Source organism: Telmatherina bonti (assembly GCF_933228915.1).
Source record: "Telmatherina bonti genome assembly, chromosome: 10".
In the NCBI taxonomy this organism is placed as follows: domain Eukaryota; kingdom Metazoa; phylum Chordata; class Actinopteri; order Atheriniformes; family Telmatherinidae; genus Telmatherina; species Telmatherina bonti.
In genome coordinates, this window is record NC_136628.1 from 5,780,133 (window position 1) to 5,787,542 (window position 7,410).

Here is a 7,410-nt window from a genome sequence, read left to right on the forward strand (position 1 = left end):
TTGCGGCACAATATCTGTCATCAGTCTCACAAGGCAAGCTCATTTTATTTCCATTTGGATACCTCTTCAAAGATATCTTTTCCTGTGGTGGTGCCATGCATTGATTTTAATCCTAAAAGTCCCTCCACACAGGCTCGAGTCTACTCCACGGATGAAGATTGATGACTTGGCAGTATCAGACGTGTCGCTGCTCTCCTCCACAATAATGAGGATGAGCGCAAAGATTGTATGCAATTAAAATCTTTTCTCTTTTTTATTACTTGTTCATGTAGATTAATGGAAAGCTCACACGCGCCCAGCCACAGTATTTTTGCTCAGGCTTACATTTAAAAATTCTTGCTTTTTATCTGGGCACACAATGACTTTGACCATGCACTGACCATGACAAACTCCCCCCCATTAAAGGGCCAGGCTGATTTTGCTATCTCTTCTGCCACAATAAACCTGGCCTTTACAGCAGCTTCACTTTAATTTTGCTTTCATGAACATAGTCTGCTGGCAAACCAGACTTCTGCAGCTCCTGCTTTCCTTGTACTTTTCATAATGTTTTGTTTTATATTGTCTTCTTATGTTATATACTTTCATTACAGCCATGTTAGCTCCACACACATGACAAACAGGTCTGTCCTTTATAATCGTGAACAGATAATCTGCTTCCCATCTGTCTTGAAAGCTCCTGTTGTCCATCTTCCGTTTTGCCATTTTTGTGGAGGGTTAAATTAATTTGTCCGATATGACTGGAGCATGGTTCTCAACAGAAAAAAAGAGCGCTTGCCGGTTTGAACTGCACACCAACTTTCTAGCAAAATGTAGGATTTGTAGTATTAGAGGCAGAGCTCTAATGCACATTCGATATGATCTTGTGGGCCAATTACAATTACACTGCGGGCTGATTTTGCGTATGTAGGTGCCTTGTTACAGCAGAGAACCCAATCCACATAAAACCACTTTATCCTTTTTGTTTTTGAATATTCAAGCCTTACATAAACACACATAATCACTCAGTTGTCACATGAGGGTGGGAGTCACAAACTCCCTAAAAAAAAATTGAGAACCCTTGCAGTGGAGAGTGTATTTCACTGCAAAAAAACTTGTCTTTGCTGTTGTTTAATTTTATTTCTTACTTTGGGCCATTCAGTGCCCTGCCTTGCTAATTGTTATAAAGAAAAATAAACTACGGTAGTAGCATCAGAACCAGAGACTTGAAGAGAATCAACAAACTGATCCAGAAAGCTGCTTCTGTGCTTGGAGTAACTCTGGAGCCGCTGGAGCTGATTGTCCAAAGAAGAATGCTGCACAAGCAGATGAAGATGATGGAGGATTCTTCACACCCTCTCCACAACACAGTGATGAAACAACAAAGTGTGTTCAGTGAGAGGCTTCTTCATGTCCGATGTAAGACTGAAACATACAGAAGATCATTCCTGCCAGCAGCCATCAGCCTCCGGAACAAGACCTCCTCAAATTAATTTTTATTATCTACTACAATATTGAATTTCCCTTTGGGGATTAATAAAGTATTTTTCCTTTCATTTATCTATCTTTCCATTTATTCAGCCATCCATCTATCATCCATCTATCCATAAATCTATATCATCCATCTGTCTATCCATCCATTTGTCCATCTATCCAACTATCCATCCATCTATCCATTTATTTTTCTATCCATCTGCCCATCCATTTATCCATCAATCTATCATCCATCTGCCCATCCATTTATCCATCAATCTATCATCCATCTATCCATTCATCCATCTATCATCTATCTTTCCATCCATCCATCTGTCCATCTATCCATCCATCTGTCCATCTATCTGTTCATCTACCTTTACATCCATCTATCCATCCATCTATCTATTTGTCTCTCTTTCCATCTATTAAGCCATCCACCTATCATCCTTCTGTCTATCCATCCATATATCCATTCTTCTGTCCATCTTTCCATCCATCTATCCATTTGTCTATCTTGCCATTTATATAGCCATCCATCTATTGTCCATCTATCCATCCATGGATCTGTCCATTCATCCATGCGTCCATCCATCTATCCAGCTATACATCACTCTATCAACGATCCATCAATCTATCCATCTGTCTATCCATATCTGTCCAGCCAACCATCTATCCATCTTTCTGTCCATCCATCTATCCAGCCATCTATCCATTTATCTGTCTATCTTTCCATCTATTCAGCCATCTATTTATCATCAAACTATCCACCCATCCATTTATTTTTCCATCCATTTATCCATCCGTCAATCTATCTGTCCATCCATCCATCCATCTTCTTTTCTATCCATCTACTATTTGTCTATCTATCTTTCCATCTATTTAGCCATCCATCTATCCATCTGTTTATCTGTTTAGCGAATGCGTAAATCTGGTGTTAATTGTGACATTTTTAATATAAAAGAGTGCATCAGTTCAGCGGACATGTAAATCTGAGGGGCAGGAGAGGTGGACAAAAAAAAGTAGACCCCGACACGTTTCATGTTGGTGTCTGACCTTCCCCTGGTGCTGCAGATCAGATCAGATTATTTTCATTGACATAATATTCTGTAGAGATCTGACAGTTACAGATAGTGTCGACACATATAACGCAGCTACACTCAGTTCAGAATTTACATTGCTGCTGCGTGCGACTGTTTGGTCCGATAACATGTCACAGTGCTGTGGAGTCCAGACACAAGCAACTCCAGAAACATTTCACGCTTCTGTAGTTTTTTTCCATTATAGCTGGTGCTGCGCGGAGCAGAAACTGTACTGCCCTGCACTTTTAAATAGTTCAAGCCTCAGAAATAGGGCAGCGTATATATTTATGTATAGCCTATAAAAATAGCTATCCTTTATTTTCTTTGTACAGATCAACAACTGTCTGTAATATCATCTGATATGCTGACGGCTCAGCTGCCATGTGAATTCACTCCAATACCGCAGATCTGGCAACACAGATGTTTTATTATAAATGTTTAATTCATTAGGTTCATTATAAACATGAGTTTTTTTTAGTGCTCTCAAGTAAAACTCTCAAGACAGAGCCATGAGCTAAAACTTTGTCCCTGAAGGTGGTGGAATGGTTCCTCATGAAAGCAAAGGTGCATTTACATGAGAAAGGGGATTACTGAATGGGATGGGGGGGGAGTGAGGGATGACGAAAATTCTCGTATCTCTTGGCCTTTTAGTCTTTAACGTAAAAAACAGGACTAAGCAGATTGTGTCAGGTTTCAGCACTTTCGATTTGTTTTTAATTCTTCTGACCCAGCTTCAAAGTTTGAAGCCTGTTTCAGTAGGTTCCATCTGGTTTCAGGAGTTTTAAGTAGTTTTTGACTCTTTTGACCAGTTTTGAAGGTTTGAAGCCAGGTTTGGCAGTTTTCATCTGGTTTTTAGCAGTTTTGAGTAGTTTGTGTCTTTTTTGACTAGTTTTGAAGGTTTAAAGCAAGTTTCAACAGTTTGTATCTGGTGTCAGCAGTTTCAAGTAGCTCTTGACAGTTTAGAGCAGTTTAAGCTTTATGAACAAGACTCAAAGGTTTCTGTCTGGTTTCAGCAGTTTCGACTAGTTTTTGACTCTTTTGACCAGGCTTTAAGGTTTGAAGCCCGTTTTCAGCGCTTTCCATCTTTTTTTCTTTAGCACTTTTGAGTAGTTTTTGACTCTTTTGACAAATTTTGAAGGTTTGAAGCCAGTTTTGGCAGTTTCTATCTTGTTTCGGCAGTTTCATGTAGTTCTTGATGGTTTAGAGCACTTTTAACGTTATGAACGAGACTAAGCAGTTTCCATCTGGTTTCATCAGTTTATAATCGTTTTTGACTGTTTTGACCAGTTTCGAAAGTTTGAAGCAAATTTCAGCAGTTTACATCTGGTTTCAGCAATTTCAAGTAGTTATTGACAGTTTAGAGCAGTTTAAATGTGAAAAACAAGACTAAACAGTTTGTGTGCGGTTTCAGTTGTTTCGATTAGCTTTTAATTCTTTTGACCAGGCTTTCAGGTTTGAAGCTAGTTTCAGCACTTTCCATCTTTTCTTTTTAACAGTTTTGAGTAGTATTTAAATCTTTTGAGCAGTTTTGAAAGTTTGAAGCCAGTTTTGGCAGTTTTGATCTGGATTTTAGCAGTTTTGAGTAGTTTGTGTATGTTTTGACTAGTTTTGAAGGTTTGAATCCAGTTTCAGCTGTTTCCATCTAGTTTCAGCAGTTTCAAGTAGTTCTTGACAGTGTAGAACTGTTGAAACGTAGACTTAAAACAGTTAAAAACTATTATATACTGATAAAAACCAAATGGAAACTGCTTACTCTAAACAGTTGAAACTCTGCTCTAAACCGTCAAAAACTACATGAAACTACTGAACAAGATAGAAACTGCCAAAACTGGCTTTAAACCTTCAAAACTGATCAAAAGAGTCAAAAACTACTCAAAACTGCTGAAACCAGACACAAACTGCTTATTCTTGTTCATTACATTTAACCTGCTGTAAACTGTCAAGAACTACTTGAAACTACTGAAACCAGATAGAAACTTCTGAAACGGGCTTCAAACCTTAAAGACTAAGCAGTTTGTGTCTGGTTTCAGCAGTTTTGACCACTTTTTGACTCTTTTGACCTCCGGCTTCTTGAGTTAGCATCAGCTTCTCTGAAGTAGTGGCAGGTTGAGCCAGGAAGCCTGAGAGTGTGGGGGAAACACCAGCTAGAACGCCCTCTTCGGTTTCTCCCAAAGGTGCAGCGTAAGTTTCACCAGAAGACGCGGCTTCAGTACCACCTGTAGAAGCTGGTTCACCAAACAAACCCTGTTCATTCAGCTTTTCACACAGAGCTCTTTTATTTCCCTTTTCTTAGCATTAAACTCAGATATATATATATATATATATATATATATATATATATATATATACATATATATACATATATATACATATATATACATATATATATATATATATTATAACTCAGATATAATGAGAAAAATAAGTTAGAAACGTTCAACTTGTACATCTTACTCTTGACTTGCTTAGACTGTCCTGTGCTATTTACCAAAATGCTCGTGTTTTAGAGATTTGAAAGATTTATGCTGTGGGTTTTTAATGCTTCCTTTTGTTTTGGGCGGCTTGAAGATGGTTCACTTTTAAAAACTGTTTTGAAAAATATAAAGAAGCCATTGTTAAATAAAAATGGAAACTACTGTAATTTCATATTGCCCTAAAGTATTTTTTCTTTTAAATGGTAATTTTGAACAGAGCGTTTTTGCCAGCATTCACCTTATGCTGTTTAATTGTTAATAGTGTATACAGTCATTTTGCTACTTTCTCTGGCTGTCTACCTTGAACCCTGCCTTTAACTGTTTCTACTTGTCCACCTGACCGTTTCAATATTTTATATAATATAGAAATATGTCAGGTAGTTCCATGGTTTGCACATCAACCATGTTGATAAAGTTTTATTAATTAAAAAAAAAAGAAAAAAACATTTTTGTGTCCTTTTTTCCGTCAAAGCTTGACACCTACTGGAAGTGAATGAATTCAGATTGCTTAATGTGTAATGACTGTTTCTGTTTAGATACTCCATTGTTTGGGTGGGGAATGGGTATTGTTGAAAATTTAAATGCATATTTTATGAAATTATTAAACTACCAATGCGATATAAATATATCTTAGCCTAAAGTATTTATGATGAATATGTGTTGATTGGTGTTTCTATCTGGTCTCAGCAGTTTCAAGTAGTTCTTGACAGTTGTTTAAATGTTTTGAACAAGATTAAATAAATAATGATCTATCAATTTTAAGCAGTTTCCACTAGATTTTGACAGTTTGGAACTAGATTAAGTAGTTTCTATCTAGTTTTAGCCGTTTCAAGTAGTTCTTGACAGTTTATAGCTATATAAATGGTTTGAACAAGATTAAGCAGTTTCTATTTCAGCGGTTTCAAGTAGTTCTTGAAAATTTGCAGCAGTTTAAATGTTTTGAACAATATTAAGCAATGACTATCTGGTTTCATCGGTTTCAAGTTTTTGACAGTTTCCAGCTTTTGTGTAAATCAGACAACTGAATAAAAATCACGAGACAATGTCCGTTGATAGGAAACAATGTCCCTGGACTACAGACTAAAGGTATTCTTCTCTGTGATCAATCGTTATATAAACTTTACATGTTTTTCTGTCATTATGTCTTTAACAGAATGAATCGGCGCTGAGTGAATGTAAACTATGCTTTTTGGTGGTGGTCACAAGTTGCCTCACACCCCCACCCCCCCACGGACCCTCGGGTCCGACAGGCCAACATTTAGAAGCATTTTATATAGCATTTAGGATAAATGTGTAAACCTGCACCCACTCAAATAATTTTATTTATTTTATTTTTTTTTGTAAATATTGTAAATATTATATGCTGTCATATCAAGATGTGTAAAAAGTAAAATATCTTAATTGCTTTGAAGAAATCATTTGTATGATGAAAAATCTGAAATACAGACAGTTGTGGGACCACAGTATGTGGGATATTTTATCTTTTGATACAGTTCAGTTGAACGGTTATTTACTTTCATTATATTGATTTATTAGTAAGTCAGCATGGAGGTTCTGTAGATGTTGAGGTCTCTGCACGTTACTGCCACTAATGTGACCATACACACAGGTTTTACAGAAGCAGAAATGAAAACTACCAAAATTATTGAAAATGAAATAAAACACTGTTTTGGATAAGCATATGATGAATTATTTGCATTTCTGTCTACAAGGCAAAGAATGAAGGGGGGAGGGGGGGGGGGGGGGGGGGGGGGGGGGGGGGGGGGGGGCAGACAGAACAATCAGAATTGTTTATAGTGACCTTGTTTTGTCTTTGTTCGTAAAACAACCATTTTATTTTGGTAGTATAAACGGAAGCCGTGTTTGTGTAGCTTCCGGTCCTGACCTTGACGCTCGCGAAATGGGAAGCTAACAGCAGACGAAAAGTTTCCTGCTCACAGTTTAGAAAGTCAGTGCACAAACATGCACTGAGTCATGGCAAGCAAAGTGAAATAAGAACTGCTGATCGCCTCTACACCACAGGTACGTGACACCTCACCTGGTCGTCATGGTAACGGATTACCTGCCGGTTAGTTGGCTAACAAGCGGGCTACTTATTCTCAGTAGTGTTAGCCGAGAATCCGTTAGCCCCGATAGCCGCCTTCTGCCGCAAGCCCAGCGTTCCTAACAGTTGGGACAATTATCTCACTTACAATTCACAAATAACATGCATGGTTCCTTTTGGTTTAAAGGTGTAAACGTAAACGGATAAGTTAAATGTCCATTTGTCGTTCACGTAACTGGTTTTAATGATAACTTCTCTCTCGTGACATTGTTGCTGTCCCTGAACTGTCATCAAACGATGTATAATCACAACCAATGCAATCGCTGTCGTGTTTGATTGACTGATCGCGCATCCAATAGAA